At 44.4% G+C, this 19661-nt stretch overlaps 1 protein-coding gene and 1 pseudogene across 1 annotated transcript in view; both read right to left on the bottom strand.

Moving 5' to 3' along the window:
- Window positions 1-19661, bottom strand: part of LOC119445928 (aromatic-L-amino-acid decarboxylase-like) — a 141746-nt gene that overhangs the window by 88047 nt on the left and 34038 nt on the right. The gene's annotated exons all lie outside the window — the stretch shown is intronic.
- Window positions 575-686, bottom strand: LOC119446950 (U2 spliceosomal RNA; annotated as a pseudogene).

Here is a 19661-nt window from a genome sequence, read left to right as displayed (position 1 = left end):
TGTGGATGTCCGATGGATGTACTGAAAAGGCCTAAGTGTATGGTTTTTCATGTCCCTGTAACGTCCGAATGTACGGTTTTGGCAGCCATAGGACGTTCGACGGACTGCCAATTTTCTTGCGCATAAGCGTCCTGTGGACGACCGTAGCAAATCCGGTGGATTTCTGTGGATCTCCGACGGACATCCATATGTTCAAAACTGACTGACCAGTGGATGTCCACCGGAGTTTCATTGCCCATTGGGAGGGAGCTCAAAGCTCTTGACTTATGCTACACCTGATATCCTGTGTGTGCGTCTGCGTGTGCATGCGTGTGCAGCATGCGTGTGTGTGTGCGTGTGTGTGCGTGTGCGTGTGCGTGTGCGTGTGCATGTGCGTGTGCGTGTGCGTGTGGTGCGTGTGGTGTGTGTGTGTGTGTGTGTGTGTGTGTGTGTGTGTGTGTGTGTGTGTGTGTGTGTGTGTGTGTGTGTGTGTGTGTGTGTGTGTGTGTGTGTGTGTGTGTGTGTGTGTGTGTGTGTGTGTGTGTGTGTGTGTGTGTGTGTGTGTGTGTGTGTGTGTGCAGGTAAATCAGGCTTGAAGAACTCCGCCAACTTGGAAAAATAAGTTTAATATCTTGGGTCCAAATACAATCCGTTTCAGATATTAAGCTGATAAGAACAGATACTACACTTCGACCCGAGTCGGCCATGTCTACGTTCGCACCATACACAAGGTCCATCTAAATAGGTCGCGAAGCTTGGAACGAAAAGCGCGCCAATACCTATTGCCAGAGATATCAGTTAATGGTGCACGATTGAAGCGCAACCAGGTGAGGGGGGGACAAACACTGAAACTTGAAAACCTATGCGAAAAAACTATCTTAGAGAATCTTACATCAAAACGCTGTCATGCGAGTAAATACTCCGTTTCAAATATTTTTACTGTACTAAAACACCAGATGTTAATTTTGTTTCTATTTCACAGTTTATGAGTTCGTTCTTGGTGACCCCTACCAACCAGTGATTCTGGCACGAGACTTGGCAAGATTGTGCAAGCCAGCTATTATTGCGGAATGGCGTTGCTCACTTCAGCGGGGCGGTTTCGTAGAAGTTTTCTTTTTTTAACGCGACAGCGTTAAAGGCCCCGTGTCGCAGAAAATCCGGCATCGGTGTCGGCTTCGGCGTCGGCGTTAAGCATCGGCGTCTGGCGCAAACATACAATGCCGAACCACATCATCTCGAACCACCCCGACCACACAGGCCCTCCGCGTGGCGCAAGATGTTAGTGAACAAAAATTAAATTTCTCAAAGTAAAATTCGTCAGAGAAATCGTAAAGTACGACTTAACCACAACCTACAGGCGTGATAGCGTCGGATTGTAATTTGGATATACGAGAAAAAAGCCTGATGAGCAGCCAGGGATCTTTGAATGCTATCGCGTTCTACTCTTAAAGACAAAACCTAAGCGTCCTCCAATTCTGATCGTGTTTCGCTGTACTTTGGTTCTAGACAAGGAGGTTTAAAAAAAATACTTGGTTCTAGGCAACATTGAGGGGAATGTTGAAAACCGAGCCTTTCTAAATTTTGGGCATGCGCGCGCCTCGGGGCAACAGCAAACAATTAATAAAATAATGAAAAAAGGTTCTAGGGCCTTCACATTTTGATATAGGACGGCTTAAATTGCTCCTGTAAAAATGTCTTCCCAGTAATGCATTTGTGTTTAAAAGTGAAGCCGACTTTAAGGGGATCAGTGTAAGCTTGGTCTTTGTAAGCTGGCTTTCCCACGTTGTGTGTTGCAGTGAAGCCTACTCCTAAAGAAAAATGTGATGCGAATGGAGTCCGATAACGCTACCGCGTTCAACTCTTAAATGCGAAGCTAAAACGTCCTCCAATTTTTTTCCTTGCGTGTTTGTTCAAAGTGTAGTGTGCGCTTTCACGCCAAATTTTGCGTGACCTAGCGCACGGCATTCATTGGCGAAAGGTGTGAGTGTAGGTTTCTTGTTATCGTGCAAGTTCAGGCTGCAGCATCCGACGCGCTGTGTCTCGTCGTGACGATAAATGCACAACGCTGCACGAAGAAACGTCGCGCTATGTTCGTTCACTCTCCGTAACACAGGCTCTGAGCGTCCGACGGGTAGGACAATTAGTAAGTCGAATGTTCTCTAAATGATAATGTGGAGCAATGTTGTCTGATAAGTTATAACTGTTGGATATGAATACATGTTGTCGCACGGAATTGCGAATGATTCTGCGAAAAGGTTTCGCATATGTTACTATACATTACGACTGTGTGCTGGACATAATACTTTTCAACCATTGAAACATGTTCTGTTTGGTCAGTTATATTGGTTGCATTATTCTAGACCAATAAAAGTGAAGTAGCTTTTGAAACTTCTGTGGCACTGTCATTTATTTCCATACTATTCGCTCCCCTATCTAAGGGACCTACTGGAGCAATTGCCGTCAATAACAGCCAAGTTATGCTTGCATTAAGACATACGCCACTCTAATAGTTTAATGACACACTGGTGCTTCAGCAATTATTAGATATCGAGATATTATTTCCCAAATTGTGGGACGAAATACATAATAATAATAATAATAATAATAATAATAATAATAATAATAATAATAATAATAATAATAATAATAATAATAATAATAATAATAATATTTATTACATCCATTCACATCCTAGTTACAGATCCAGCCCACATAAGCAACATTGCTTGTGTGCAGGCTGGGCATTCGGCAGGTAGTACTAATACGTGTATACTAAACGGATTACAAAGCACAAAAAATAATGTTGAAAAAGATAGGGGGAAAACACTTGGTACTATAATACTGAAAACATATATCATTTATGCCTACAAGGTAGAAGAATAAATAAAGAGAAAACAGTGACATCAGAGGTTAAAACCGTACGCTCAAACAGGTTCTGACAGGTACAAAAAAAAAGTACATTGTATGATGCCTTCTTCTGCATGTGAACCGTGATTGTAGCGTGCTTACAAATCCTGCAGGAAATTTTAACAGTTTTAGGCTTTCGGTATCGCCCATGACCTTAAGAATGCTTTTATTTCTTTAAATGACCCTGTGGTCTCATTATCATTCAGATTGTTAAAATTAGCCGGCACGTAGAAAGCACGGGTCCTCTTGCCATAGTTTGTGTACACACGAGGAACAATATATTTTTCTAAGTGACGTAAGCAGCGAGATTTCACGTTCAAGTTTTTGAATGTAGGAGAAAAACAATTCTTACACATGATGTCGAACAGAACTTGTTGTTCGACAAACAACATGCCTGACTGGCACATGCTCAACGAGACATCGTCCCCCTGACTAACTGTGCCATAAGAGAGGCTATAGGCAATTTTTTTAGGATACGGTTAATTATCTTTTGTCTACTAGAAGAAGCAAAGCCGTAGATTGTTATTCCGTACCTTATGATTCATTCACCTAGAGATTTGTAAACCATTTTACGGACATTTGCATCACACAAAGATTTTAGGGCATACAAATGAGCGCACACAACTCATAGACGCCTTGCGAGCTCTTCTATGTGTACTCTCCATGACAGCGTGTTGTCGAAGTGTAGACCAAGGTATTTAGCGTTTTTACCATAGTTACCGGAGCACATGGGCATGCGTCGCAATTACTGGCATGAAGATAAACAGGGAAAGCATCAGGAACTACTTTATATGGGCTGTGAAAACATATCATATTAGTCTTCGATTTATTAATGAACATTTTGTTGCCAATGAACCAATCTAGTAGTTTAGACACATCAGACTGTAGTACTCGATCGGCTTCATTTACAAATTTGTTAGATATAACTAAAGCAGTGTCATCAGCATATAAATAAATTTTTGATTTTAGTGGTAAGCAAGCAAGATCATTCACATAAATATTGAACAAGAGTGGTCCCAAAACGGACCCTTGCGGCACACCTGATTTGACACACAACAAAGAACTATACGATTCCGCGACACGGACACATTGCTGCCTTCCTGTTAAATAATTTTTAAAAAATGAGTAATACGGGCCTCTGAAGCCACAGCTGCTTAGTTTAGAGAGTAGCAGTTCATGCTCCAATGTGTCGAATGCTCTTTGTAAGTCAACGAAAAGGGTCAGTACAACATTGTTCTTATCGATTTCGTTACATATGTAATCATTAAAATCTTCTAATAGGCCTATCGTACTCTGTCCTGAGCGAAAGCCATACTGCGCTGGGTTAATAAGGCTAAACTTATCACAGAATGAAACCATATTAGCATGGACTATTTTTTCCAATATGCATGCCAAAGACGAAAGGATTGATATTGGTCTGTAATTCTCGTAGAGTTTTCTAGATCCTTTTTTATTAAGAGGTCGCACAATGCTAACTTTCATGTTTTCATGTATCTGACCTGTTGTTAATGTTTCATTTAATATGTAAAGCAGTGTTGATTTAAGAACCTCAAAATTCGCAGCAATATCTCTTATCCTAATTTTATCGAAACCTGGTGATTTTGTTAAACGCATGGAACCTATTATATCCCATAGTTCGGTTTCATCAACTGTGGGCAGAAAAGCAGAATGGACGTTAGAGAACGCAATGTTGTTTCGGAGATTTACTGGTGTGCTCCCGTTCGTAATGTTGCTCACTGAATCAATGAAGTGGTTGTTAAAATCATTCGCTATCTGAGCAGTGGCTGAATGGGGAAAGGCGTCTGCAAGGGTATCATCTACACTCTTTTTTGAAGGTCTCCCTATTATGGAGTTAACATGGGCGTTCCAGTTACATTTGTGCTTCAATGTATAAAACAGCATTTTGGTAAAAAAGTAAGGGTAACAGCAGTGCATTTTTACGGCGAGTTTGATGGCGCATATCTTCAAACTGGTGTCATTCTGGAAATTCATTCCAATAGATACGCCTGACAAGCTCACCGGCTACAATTCGTAAATTGCAATATGTGTTGTAAAGTAATTAACTAATAACTTAATTAGTGAATTCTTGTTAATTAGTTGAATATGCATTTTGATTTCTCGTGCTGCTAATGTCCACCTCATCGAATAACCCAGCTCAATGACAAGAATTATGCTACCTGCCACAGGCGATCTGTAAAAATTCCGTAATACTTAAAAATGAACACCCGGTATAACTGCCATATTTAACCAATAATTTCTTTTAAAGCATAACCTTTCTTTGGCTAGCTCCCCAGCCCTGTCATGCGAAACGTGTAGTGCCTTGTATCTACACAAAAATGCGTAGTTTTCAAAGTTCACACATTTAATTGTTATGATAGTATAAATGTAGATGATTGGTAGCTTTTTAAGTGATACGGAACAATTTAAAGCAAATAAAGTTAAGAAGACAGTATCCATGACGATAATACATAGGGCTCCTTAGAAAATACATGGGAAAGCTTATAGTAGTAGTAGTAATAGGTAGTAGTAGGGCCAACTGAAACTTGGGGACAGGTCAACTTCAAATTTGGGGTTGGGTCTTCTTGAAATTTGGAGGTGGGCCAACTGAAATTTGGGTGTTGGCCAACTTGAATTATGGGTTGGGCCATAATTCCCTACCCATATTGTGGGTTGGTCCACCCCTACCCATTTTAGTAGGGGTGGGCCAACCTAATATATTGGGTTTCACCAACTTGAAATTTGAACACATGGGCCAAATATAAGTTTGGGGTAGGCCAACTTGAAGTTTGAGAGTGAGCAAGTTGAAAGCTAAGGTTGGGCTAATTGAATTTGGGTGTGGGCCAACTTAAATTAGTGAGTGGACCAACTTGAAATTTGAGGGTTGCCCAATTTAAATTTCGGGGGGGTCAACTTAAATTTGGGGCTTAGGTCAACCTAAATTTGGGGCTGGGTCAACTTCAAAATGTGGGGATGGGCCAACTTAAATTTGGAGGTGGGCCAAATTGAAATTGGGGTGTGGGTCAACCTAAATTTGGGGGTGGGCCAACTTGAAATTTTGGTGTGGGCCTACTTGAGATTTTGGGGTGGCCCAATGTCCAATTGAATGCTGCTGAGCGTCCTTCGAGTTATGAACACCTCGCGGGCAAGCGAGCGCGTTGAGAGCTTGGCGCATTTTCATTGGTCCTTACCGACGCAGGCACAGTCAGAACGCAGGCGAGAGCTTGCGTGGACAAGGAACGCGCTCATAACACAGGCTTGCGAGGGCGATATGCCATCGCGGTGATGCATTCTGCCCTCGCGCAACGCCTCACGCGCTACTGCGGCAGCTGGTGTGCCCTTTCGACCACTCTGCTCAGTCGAGGTGCGCTCGTGCCCGGCATTCTAAGGTTCTTAGATAAAACCTTACGGCGTTCCGGTTCAATTGGTACAATTGCATTGAAGGGGTCGGATGCGGCGAGAAAACTTGAGAATTGTCTACTAAAGCCTAAGCACTCTTCGCCACAGGATAGGCCATGGGTAGACGAGCATAAGCTATAGGAAATGCAAGTATGCAAAACTAAGCAAAAACGAAGTCACAGCCGAGCCAAACAATGCTTACGCTTTAGTAGATAATTCTCAGAATTTCTATAGCTATTAAGCAAAGCTTTTAGGCTCACAAGTGTCGGCGGTGGTGGTGGTGGCGGCGGCGGTGGTGTCACGCTGAAAAGTGGGCCGATCCTGGTGATAGTGCAGAAAGGGTCCAAGCTCAATGGCACATGCCAGGGACAAAAAAGAAAGAGAGAGAGAAATAAATAAAGAGAGAAAGAAAGACCGAGAGAGTGAGAAAAAAAGAGATTATAGAAAATCACCACGAAGGTCAGACAAAGGCAGAAATAGAGAAAGAGAGAGAGAGAAAGAAATAAAACCACCACGAAGGTCAGATACACACACGATAAGCTTCGCTTACCCCCATTTTCTAGACAGGGGAAGGACTGGTGATTTTTTGTATATACGATTATTTGCACCTGTACCTACCCCTTATGTAATACCTCAAATTTAGCGTGTTTAAATATGTAAAGTGACGTGATGTGATGCAACCATCGTAGAAGGGTTCTACCGGAAATTTCGTGGCTTATATTATTAACACACAGGCCCCAACGTGGCTTTCCACTTAACACGTGTGCCGTTTTGCTGTATGCTGTACTGCTATATGCTGTACTGCTGTGCGTTTTCATGATATGTAGATTTGATCTCATTCCGCCGTCAAAAGCTTCCGATGCCAGGAATGACACTGCTCTATCTATCTTCGTCAAAGGGGGCTTATTTTGCATGCAGCCTAACTGAGTGGTAAAGCCAACGGCGCGGGAGAAGCAGGGTATATTTTGTGTCTCGGAGCATGCGAAGCATAGCAGACCGAAACTGTGAGTTTCAGCACGCTTTATATTGTCACGAATGTGTTCAGTAGTGGGGGCATTCCTGGCGTGGATGAATGTCAAATCAGGGCTGGCATTCAACAGGCCACTGCAACGCGCACATCGAATTATTGAAACCGCAGAACAGTGTCTTCAAAATTTACGTCATGTAGCTCAGAAGCACAGATGCTCCGACCCCTTAAAATCCGCAAAATGTCGTCGGTCGGAGGACGTTTGCGAAAGCGACTCGCTCCTTTTTGCGCAACCGTCAGCGCTAAAATTTCTCCCTCCTTAAAGGCGTGTTCGACTGGTTCTCTGGTGTTCTCCTTTTTCTTTCATTTCTTTCTTTCTTTTTTGCAGTTTGCATTTCTTTATTTCTTTCTTCTAGCCCTACGGTGTCCCCACGAACGCCTTCTTCGGCTTTCTTCCATTGGATCGTCTGCCTCGAAGTCTGCCTGCCGCTGACCCAAATGGCGTTCGAGGAAACGGGGCCTCGAAGAGGTCAGAACAAGCTTTCATATTTCGTATATACCAAGTGCGCAAATACGTCGGCCCAGCCGACCCGACGCGCTCCACACCGTCCCCACACCGCATTCCTGGGCGCCCTGGGGAAAGGGGAGAGAGCAAGAGGGAAATAAGGAATAAGACCCAGCCATCGTCATCGGCTTGGCCGGGAAACGGATAGATGAAGGGAGGATGGGAGGGGCGAACGGGGCAATGCCAACCCGACGACGCGCGGAACCCCGAGAGCCCGACCAAGTCATCCTTTCACGTGTTGACGGGGGTTGCCCCTGGCAACGGCGTAGACATAATTAAAAACGCACCGCTTTCAATTAAACTGCACGCCACCACCTCTATATATGATGGCTCATCTCTGACAACCGATGCGCCCTCTTTCTTTTTTCTTTCTTGCCGTCCAACCCGACTTCCCCAGACTCCCGCGCCGTTGTGTAAGACCTGCTGTGACGAGCACGACAAAGGAAAATATATATATATATAATGGAGCAGAACGGAGCTATAGCAAACTAAAAGAGCCAAAGCGATTGTTCCTTCTTCCTCCGACGCTTACAACGCCCCACGCAGCGCCACACAGCAGGAGCAACCGGGGTTAGAGCCGTGGGCGTGGAGCGAAAATAAGTAAACCACCAAGTCCAATGAAACGCGTCGAAACCGAGGGCAAGGTCCAAGAAAGACGGAAAGGGCTAAGGACGCCAGAGTGCTCTACATTCCGGCAGCACCTTTTAGCGTCCGGGACGCCTCCGAGTATACCACTAGTCTTACTCTCGACGCCGCTCTTCTTTCGTTCGTTTTTTTCGTCTGTTCTGCCCGCACCTCATTGTCACCCTCGTCTGCGTGCTAAGTCAACCTGCCTCTCTGGTGGCATTTGTATTATAGCCGCCGTATTGTTGCCCCTCTTTCCCCCCCCTTTTTTTTTTCTTTCGAACGCAAAATTTGGCTGTCCGCGAAAGCTCGCAGAAGCTGGCGTCATCTGTACCACCCGAGGCGGTTGTCTGCTGGCCCGTTTTCCTCCCGTAGAAATATGTAGTATATCGCCGGGGTGGCTGTCGTCTGCTGTCGCCGACTTGATTTGTCACGCGTCGGCCATGAGTCATGAAGTCAAGCGTTGTGCGCTTTCTGTACACATTCCATTTCTTTCCTTTTCTTCCTTAATATTTTTGGAGGGGGGAGGGGGTGAGTGAGATGCGGGGGCTTCAAGGCTGGATATGCGAATGGGGGAAGAGCGGCATACTGGCTTGTAAGGGTCCTTCTGCCTTCCGTTCCCATCTTCCTCGTTCATTCTTTTCCTTCTTCTCACTTTCTTCAAATAGAATTGTGCGCTGCTCAAAAATTTTATTTTTTATTGTCTTTTTTTCTTGCGCCGCACTTCCTTATGACATTTTATCCAATTACAGCACGCCCCAGACCCGTTCGCCTTTATAATTTTCCCTTTCTAGTTTCCAATTCTCTAGTTCCCACCTTCGCGTCCACATCGAAGAGGCCGTTATGGGAATCATTCGCATATCATAAGTCAGTTAGGTGAACAAGCAAATACAGCTAATATTATTATTCCTCACAAAGTATGCGACACAGGTCGCCACTCTGGTACAAAGGACATGCTATCCCAGGGACGTGGATCATAAAATCAGTACTTAAAAAGTTAATAAACAATTTTAGTAAATAAATGTAATTACTGTTTGTACTCGCTGCAATTTAAGGGCAAGTAGCGAAGAAAGCGTCCTTGTACTGTTTAAGTCATCCTTTTCTAAATGTGTTTTCAGCATAAAAATATCCCGGTACAAGTGCCTACATGTTACTCTGCGTAATGACAAAGATCGGGGACAGACAGGCCCTATATAGGAGAAGGAAGAGGGCGGAAAAAGGAAGAAAGTAAGGGTGAGAAATATGTTAAGACAAATGTGATTGGATGCAACAGCTTTGTAAATGTAAAAAAAAAAAAAATCTTGAGCGCTTTCAACAGATCTACATACACTACATGGTCTTCTCGAAAACAAAAAGAAAGAAAAAAGGTCTTGCTCATACGAGTGTTTTATCCATTCCAGGGGACGAACGCGTTTTCGAGTTGAGCAAGACAGATTGTTGTGCATAACTTGCGGAACGGTGTAGGAGAATTGAATTCTCTCGACAGTCTGCAAACAGAGCCAAGAGTGCGCATGCCCCGCATTGCAACGCGTTTAGTGTGAGCGGAAAAGTGTAACGTTGTATCAAAAGGTACACCGAGATCATTGATCTCAGAGACCTTACACAACCGTGCAGAATTTACCGAATAAGAAAAAGAAATGCTTCCTGTTTTGCGGGTGAAACTCATGACTTTGGTGTTAGCAGCATTCAAGGTGAGGTGCACGATTTAGAAAAACAAAACAGGCCCGACTTCAGGGTGCGGCAGTCATAAACAATGTGAATTCTGTTTTTTTTTTTTTTTTAATCTTGATGTCATATAGAAGGAAAGAAGAGTTCCGAATAGCGGTAAGTACGTCATTATTAAAAATAAAAAAGGAGTGGTCCTAATACTGATCCTTGATGGATGCCGCTAGTTGCCATGTAAAAAAAAAAGACGTTTGGCCATTGAAATTAATATAACAGGATCTATCAAGAAGATAACCGCGCAAGAGATTGACAACTGACAATTAAATATGGGGTTTTACGTGCCAAAACCACCATCTGATTATGAGGCACGCCGTATAGTGGGGAACTCCGGATTAATTTGGACCACCTGGGAATCCTTAACGTGCACCGAAATCCAAGTACACGGGTGTTTTCTGCATTTCGCCCCCATCGAAATGCGGCCGCCGTGACCGGGATTTCATCCCGCGACCTCGTGCTCAGCAGCCCAACACCATAACCACTAAGCAACCACAGCGGGTTACAACTGACGAGTCAACACCAGTGCGTAAGTCTTATCAGAAGCAGTGAGTGGCTGACTACATCAAAATATTTGCTGAGGTCACAGTAAACGGTGTCAACTTGCTCCCTTTGAAGTACCGGCGCGGATATCTGTGTCAAGAAGCTTGCGAGGTTTGTAATAGTGGAGCGGCCAGTGAGAAATCATGCTGATTCGGAATAAATAAGTTCTTCACAGTAAAAGAAAATATGTTGTGAAGAACAAGCTCAAAAAACCTCAGACGTGGCACACCGAAGTGAAATTTGGCGATAATTAGAGATATCGGGTTTACAGCCAGACTTAATTACAGCAATAACACGAGCAGTTTTCCACATGGGAGAGAAAACGGAAGCATTCAAACAATTACTAAATATGGATGTCAATACTGGGACAAATATACTGCCATAAGCTTTTATAATTGCGGAGGGGATGCCGTCAGGGCCTCATGAAGGATAAAGAAGGCTTCAATCGCTTAAGGCATCCGTGGATGAGCTTTTCATCAAGCAACACAGCACTAGATGTAGGAACCGTCGTGTGGAGCTGGTTGACACCAGCGTTGAAACCTGAACTTTATATAAGAATGCAAAATGGGCAGAAAAACATTCCGCAATTGCTTGGACTTCTACTCCGCTAGAGTCAAGCAGGCGAAAACATCCTCCACGTCTACTAGAGCCGCTTGCGGATATACTTCCAAAATACCGTCGGCTGGTCGGAGGCGCTTTTTTTCCAAAAATGCAATATCTAAGTCGTGATCCCGCTTATAGAGGCGTTTGCAGAGAGCCAGAGCACAGCGGAATTTTTCTCTCCATTCATTAAGCACAAGACTTCAAGATTGTTGGGGCGCGCGATCTCTATGCTTCGGGACATTTATAAGTTCAGACGAGAACCAGTAGAGATATTTAGAGCGTTTAGGTCTGTACTGGGGAATGTATTTGCGCATACTGCTCAAAACAAGCTCCGTAAACAGACCTACTTGGCCATCAACATTGGTTTTGTCTGCAACCAGTGACCAATCGGTGGTGGACAAGAAATCTTGTAAACCAACATAATCACGAAAAGCGAGATGAAGCAGAGCGAGAGGATTCATTTATGCCACGGACGAGCTCTGCTCAGGGCTGACACAGAGGCAGTTATCTTTAGCATAGGCGTATCTACCGGGGAATGGTCGAGGGGGGGGGGGGGGGGACCTGCATCCCCCCCTCCCCCGTCAGAAGTGGGGGGTCAAAGTATGCGAGCCGCCTATGTGACGAGCCTTGCACTCCATGTAATGCTGAAGAGGCCTGTCGTTGGGCGGTCTAAAACAAGTTTCATCTTCCGCTGCTTGCATCATCCCGTGTTTGTTGGGTTCGTCTAACCTAACCATCTATGCAAACACAAGATCCGCTTTGCGTGTTATAATTTAACGTTCTGCAATCAGTGTTGTCATTTAAGCTATTCTGTCGCTAGATTTAGCAACTTCCTTGTCTATTCAGCGACAAACTTTTCTATTTAGCGACCGGTAACATTTTGGGCGACTTGAATCAACAACTGGCGTACATTTTAGTGACTTAGAAGCTAGGAAAGCCGCTTCAAATGTGGCCTTCTCGAACGCAGCTCGTTATTCAAAAGCTGCATGTGGGCGGCCGAAGATCGCTGTAGGATGCATAGGATCCGTGACCACGATCAAGCGACGGCTACCTTAACATTGGCAGGCTTCACATTGTGATTGTGCTTCACAGCACAGGGGTCCATCACAGACTTCCTACGGATCCGCCGCGGTTTCTGAGTGGTTATGGTGTTGAGCTGCTGAGCGCGAGGTCGCGGGATCGAATCCCGGCCACGGCGGCAGCATTTCGATGGGGGCGAAATGCAGACAACACCCGTACACTTAGATTTAGGTGCACGTTAAAGGACCCCAGGTGGTCGAAATTAATACGGAGTCCCCACTACGGCGTGCCTAATAATCAGATGGTGGTTTTGGCCCGTAAAACCCCATAATTTAATTTTTGAAACAGCCATCATACTGTGTTCAAAAAATTGATGTTTTCCTATTCTCTACAAAACCGATTTGGGTGAATTAAAACGCTGCCGGTTCTGAGGCATCACTAAATGCATTCGATTGGAGTACATTCGCAAGCGTAGCAGTAAATGATCACCCAAAATCAATTGGAATAAATTTTATGTTCAGTTTGACCGTGTAGAAAGGTTTTGATCTCGGAGCGGTTGAGCTCGATCACGCGAATCCGAACAAATCGCTTCCGTTTCTCATGGCTTTAAGACCAAATAATACTTAACGGCAGCTCTTAGGTAGATAAATGGCGGAAGCGTAGTATTTGACATGTGTAAAACTCGGGTAATTGTCATCGCCGTGTTAACAGCTTGCAGTGAAAAATTTAGTTCTCCTATCACGAATGTCGAGAACCAGAAATATTTAGGGACATTGTAAAGTACGTTTTCGTGCTGGGAAATCTAGGTTATTTGTGTTCCTTTGATGGTGGTGGTGGTGGTGATGTTGAAGCAGGCGGGGTTAGCCTGGCATACATAGCCGGCAATTGTTCCGCTTGATCCTCCTTCGAGTTGAGATCAGGGGTGTGTCACCAAGTGTCTATGAGCCCCGTGTCTCGCAGGAAGGCCAGCAGCTGTCGTTGCGCTCTCTTCCTGGTTGTCGCAGGTTCTCCGGGGAAAACGACGTCTTCAAAGGTCCTGTGCGTAAGACCGCTCTTTTGTAAGCTGTCGATCATCGCTTTTCTTTCTTTGTCAAACTGCGGGCATATCCAAATGTAATGTTCGATGTCACCAATGTCACCACAGAAAGCACAGAATGGGGAAGCGCGAAGCCCAGTCTTGAATAACCAAGCTGTGGTGTACGCGGAGTCGGTCCTGATGCGGTATAAAAGCGTCGCTTCTTCGCGGGTAAATCCATGAGTCACACAGGCTTCGTGGGGAGTCTTGTGAATCTCCCTAAAGTGAAGGCGGATTGCACCCTTAGGGTTCTGGAAAGCTTTTGGAGCTTTCACTTTTGGGACACATGTCAGCGCTAGGCGTGCAAGGGCGTCAGCTTTCTCGTTTCCATCAATTCCTACGTGTGATGGTATCCCACTGGAATCTTATATTAAATCCTTTGCTTTGTCAGGTCGTTAATCAGTGCCAGAGATTGCCTTGTAAATTTCTCTAGAGGTAGGCCACGATGTAATCTCTGTAACGCTGACTTGGAATCCGTCAGCACCACGGCATCTCGTGCAGAAAAGGCCCGTAGTTTCCGCAAAGCCGCGGCGATTGCGGCGCTTTCTACTGTTGTAGAGGAAACTACGCGATCTAGTCGGCCAGACCATGACACATCAAGGGATGGTATGCAGAATGCCGCTGCACAGCTATCTGTTTGTGCGCACACCGAACCATCTGTGTACACTTGCAAGTGGCGTTGAAACGCTGTGCTCAAGTGTTCCAGCACCACCAGCACCATAAACTTTGCTTCTGCAGTTGAAATGGTGCGTTTCGCCGGTAGGTGGAGTACACTGAGGCTGCAGGTAACATCCGAAAAAGACCATGGCGGGTCAAGGCGACTGCGTTTAGGCCATTCCAATCCTAAAAATTGGAAAGTGTTCAGCGTCGCTTGCAAATGTAAGCGAGTTCTTGCTCTTAGCCGCCGGAGAAGCGACGTGCCTGCGCGGGACTCGCCCAGCCTTTCCTTTGAATCATGTTCCTTTGAATCATGCTCTATTTGCAATCGTTCAAGGTGAAAGCAAACACAGAATTTAAACTGCCATCATCCGTCATGTCAACATATTAATACGATATCAACACGTGTTTATAAAACGTTTTTATACATCTACTCAGCTAACTGAAAGAGTTCATGATTTTGCAGTAGCAATTAATAATGGTACCCAAACTGACGCAATTTTTTTATGTATTTCAACAAAGCATTTAAAAAGTTGTCTACAAGAAGTTACCTTATAAATTAAATGGCGTCCTCAAGAACACACAATTGATTACCTGGTTGTCAGCCTACCTAGGTAACTGACAGAAATATTTGTTCACGAAGACCACTCTTTAGAACTACTTTCAGTAGCCTCTGATATCCCACAGGGATCCGTGCTTGGGTCGCTTTTATTTCTCATATTCATTAAGGACAAAGTAACATATATTTCAGTTAAAATTACATTGTACGCTGATGATTGAGTTTTTGCTCGGAGATCAAAAGTTCTTCTGACCGAGAAAAGCTGAATCAGGACTTCCAGAAGATTATTGAATGGTGTCAATTCTGGCAAATGCAAACCAATTTCGGAAATATTTTCATGACTATTACTGTGAAACGGGGACGGGGCCTCTACAATTTATGTTTTGTGCAAATAATCTACCTCTTGATAAAAGAACTCACTTTAAATGTTTAGGACATTGGATGAATGACACCCTTTATTGGTCAAAGCCACATTGACCATATTACAGCACACCCAAACCGAAAACAGCTCTTTCCTAGAAGAGCTTTAAAATTATCAACATCTTGCTCTTGGGTTGCTAGCTTATAGAAATGTCTTACCACTAGTAGACCATGCTTCTATTATCTGTAACTCTTTGAATAAAACTGCCATTGATGAAACAGAGAACATACCAGAAAAAAATTATGTCCGCTTTACTTATAACAGTTTGGGACGCTCTTCAATAACAGCTCTTTTGGCCAAAGCTCATTTACCTGCCTTGTGCCAGAGGAATCTCTGTTCCCATATTAATATTTTGACTGGCTAATTTATGGGCTACTACAACACTGATACATCAAAAGCGATATCTTTGTCATCCGGATATGCCACCAGACAAAGGTATAATTTAACATTCACTCCCTTCCGCACAAGCGTATTTGCTTCAAGTATTCCTTCTTCACAAGAGTTGCTAAGGATAGGAACAGTCTAACTAATGATGAAGTTCTTTAACCAAGTGTTGACTTATTTGCGTCGAAACTAGTGTGCTGAAATCGTGTTCTTCTTTCTTTTGTATGCTGTGATTTCATATCTGCCAGCTTTTGCGATTTTGGAGTAAAATGCTAGATTTTGAGAGCTTGGTTACGATTGTCGTATTGACGCCAATAATTTTACGACTTCTAATTTGCGTCCTATTTTAGATTGAAGTGATCTCAGCAGGATGCAAATACCTATGTAGTCGTCGAGCGATGTTTGAGAGCCTTACTTTTTGGACCCCCTAGATTATTCTGACCCTCCGGTGGCAGCGCCACCAATAGAATGGCAAGTGACATTTTGGCCGCCATTACATGGATATTGCACTAATAAACATTATGAGCATTTCCGTTTTTCTGTCATGAAATCATTTTTATGTGAATTTTTTGTGCATTTTTGAAGCGTCCCTTCAGGTAATCTTTAAAGTAAACTCTGTGCGTCTTGACTAATGAAACAACTAGTATATATTTTTTAAATTTGTATTTAATACACGCAACATTGTCGCGCGACTGGCTGCTCGAGGCCCTTTGCGTGTATACGCGGGCTTCTTTTACGCTCGGAAAAACCCTTTTATGTAGCACGTAGTGAGCAACAGAAAGCTGTATCGGGAGTTTTTCATGTTGCTCTACAATTTTCTCATTGGCACTCTTCTTCTAATTATAATATGTGAAAAGTTGCTGCAATAATTAGGACTAATTATGAAATTAGGCGGAATGCAAAAAATAATCTGAGTATCTCCAAGCGATGGCAAATAACATTACCTTGGTTCTGTCCAGCTACCTGGCATTTGCATATTTTTAAGTCTTCGTGCATGATAGTTGGGACGCCCTATACTTTTGAAGTGAATGTCTCTTAATGTGTTAGCATTCCTAGGATACTGCACGCACGTTCCGGGGGCTATGTATCTATCTATTTATCTACGTTTGCGTGTTTGTATTTAACCGTTTTCCCACTTGCCTGGGTCAGAGGATAGTCACTGGTCGAATTTCTAGCGTATCGGGCAGCTGTGCTGAGGTAACAGTGTTCAAAACCAACCATTGTACCAACTTGGAGGGGCCGCAGTAAAGCGCGGCCCCTCCACCTCCCTACCGTCCCTCAGGAGCGTTGTGTGCGACTGGAAGACTGCGCACTTCCTTCCCGCTTCAAGCCCTTCGCATGCTTTCAGTCTCAACATACAGCGTACGGCGCGCGGCGACGATATTATCGCCCGTGGACTTTATACGGAACCTCACGGCGACGACGACGGCAGAAACGCGCCTGGAGTGTCCATATAATTGCTATCGCAATAAAAAATTAAAATATAACGTTGTCGAGCGTTTTGTAGACAGCACTAGGAGTTCCGCTGTAAAATTGACAATGCTTCGATATATGACCGAAGCTGTCTGCCATGCAGAACCGGTTGACACTTGTTGCCAATGTTTCCCCTGTGTCAGTGGCTTCCACAACCGGTCCTGACTGACAAAGAATGTTAAATACACGACGAAAGCACAAATAACGACTGTTTTCTCCACGCAAAGGAAGGGTCACGCACTTAACTTGGCATGTGATGTTAGTTATTAGTGTTTATGCGCGCGTGTTTTTGTGCATGTATGCGCTCGCGTCTAGAGCGGCTCTTGGGGCTAATTATCGTGTTTTCGTCCTTCTAATAAGCATTAAATAAGTGGGCTCCAATCCACGACGTGAAGGTGGTTGGTTAGCGAAGCTGTGGTATCACCTGATCAGATAGACCAATGTGACGTAGCCTTGAACTGGGTCTTGCCGAGCCTGAGTACGACGCTGTTGTGCCCATAGACGTTGCTGTTCCTTTCGTCGTTCATCGTATTCGCGCTGCTCTTCGGGCGTCCTAAGTGGGTGCGGCTTGCTTTGGGCAGGAGCCGCTTCGTCCTGCCGGAGACGAAGAAATCCCAGGATTCTAGTCATTTACAGCCTCGCTGTAAACCCGGTTTTTACCGTGAAAAATTGTAGGGAGATCGAGCCACATTTTCTAGTTCAAAACGTAACATAATATATTCTGCAACGCTACATTTTTTTTGCCTTTGTATTCGCGCCAATGCAGTACGTAGTGTGCGAATGTACTACATGCCCATGACGTGTGTGAATCAATACGCCTGTGCAGGGCCGACGATTTTTGTGGGAACGAAACTTCCTTATTCTTCGTTTCGCGGGATAACTTCAGCAGCTGTCTTATTCTGTGGCAAGAAATTACCTGATCTGACGTGTTGCTTTGCGATGCTCAACCCCGTGAGCCAATCAATTACAAGTTATGCAGATATTCAATCACTCGAGTTTTCCAGCTATTTACAAAAAAAATTCAGAATAATCTAAAGGCCTTCGTGAAACATAAGCTGTCATTAGCGATTAAATTCAACTGAAGAGTCTCTGTACTTATTTGATATTTATTTACACATTGCTTTCTTTTTTTTTCTTGCAGTACTGTAAAGACACATGCAACGCAAGTAGTCTTGTACGAGTTGTGCTGACAAGATGATGCAAGCTTTGTAAAAACTGTTGTCTAATTTTACACGAATTTTGGTTCGCTTGATATCACGGCGCAACGGCGTTGCCTGCGCGAAAAAATATGTCGTTGTTATTAATTTATTTTTTCACTTCGAACTTATTGCAAGCTATGCTGAACAACTGCCAGTTTCGCCCGAAGAGCGAAGTATTGACAGTGCGAAAGCAAGGTTTAACGTTGCGCACGCACTACTGGGACAGTGCGCTAACTACCGTATAGGCTCGTGTAAGGGCCGCACTTTTTTTTTCCACAAATTTGGCGACGTGCGGCCCTGACAAGGGACCGAACCTTTTGGCCAAAATGGTGCAAGCGCAGCCGGCAACTTGTGGACACCCCGTATCTTGTGCACACCCCTGCTCTCGCCATCTAGTAGCGGGCCGCGGAAGCACGCAGCGCGCGAAAATGTACCGATGCTCGCTCGCAGCATCGGGGCGCCGAACGCGATTGCTTCTCCATTAGAAAATCTTGTTTTCTTCCAAATTTTGGAGAAGTTGGGACTACGGGCCTACGGGTTTGGGACTGCGGGGCAAAGGTGGGACTGCGGCCCTTACACGAGTGTGTCCCTTACACGAGTCTGTACGGTATACGCGGGTGTGACGTGGCTCGATGGAGCACGCAAGACAACTCCTGCTGCGGAGAAGAAACAGCGTCCTGGCAGTTAGCAAACGTCTCACAATGCTGGCATGCAGAGGAGAGAGTCACCAGTGTCGATGGTAGCGTCGCGTCTCGATAGTGCACAAGGTGAGATCGTCGGTACGTGTTAGTCAGCACCCATGTGAAATAAATTATTATGAGTATAGAACTCTGTGCTGCACGGAAAATATACGTCACCGCTGTTTTAACACGGAAACATGAAATGTTCCTTCCACCTGGAAATAGCACGAGACTACAGAGGAGCCCAATATGGATTTCTCAGGAAGAAAAGGCTTCACAGTTGAAAAAATGTGTTCTGGTCCGTGGATCGCACCCGGCATTAAAGCTTTTTTTTTCCGGGGAGATCGCTCTTCATTTGAGCTAAGAGAGAGTCTAGCAGGTCGCAGAGCCAGGCCGAATTCATCGACAACTCAAATTGCAGGGACATTGAATACGGCAAATTAGTTTCGACGACGGTTCGATCCCCTGTACGCAGGGTGAATTGTCTTTTTTTTTTTTTCAACAGCGAAGCTTGCATTCCCAGACATCCGCATGGATTTCCTCTATGGCTTCGGGCTATACTTTCAGCTGGGTGATTTTTTTTTTCGTTCTATAAAGCCACTTTACGGATTTCGGCAGAAACGATTTGATGTGATGATCCAAAAACGGATGAGGCTTTAAAAAAATCACCAGCCCGTCCCCTGTCGAGAAAGGGGGGGTAAGCGAAGCTTGTCGTGTTCTTTCTCTCTCTCTCTTTCTCTCTCTGTATTTCTGTCTCTCTTTCTCTCTTTCTATATCTTTCTCCCATTCTCTATCTCTTTCTCTCTTTCTTTGTTTCTCTGACCTTCGTTGTGATGTTTCTTTTTCTCTCTTCCTTTCTTTCTCTCTCTATCTTTCTATCTCTTCCTTTC

Source organism: Dermacentor silvarum, chromosome 3 (assembly GCF_013339745.2).
Source record: "Dermacentor silvarum isolate Dsil-2018 chromosome 3, BIME_Dsil_1.4, whole genome shotgun sequence".
NCBI classification, from domain to species: domain Eukaryota; kingdom Metazoa; phylum Arthropoda; class Arachnida; order Ixodida; family Ixodidae; genus Dermacentor; species Dermacentor silvarum.
Note: the sequence above shows the minus strand (reverse complement) of the source record. Positions and strands in the feature narration are given on the sequence as shown.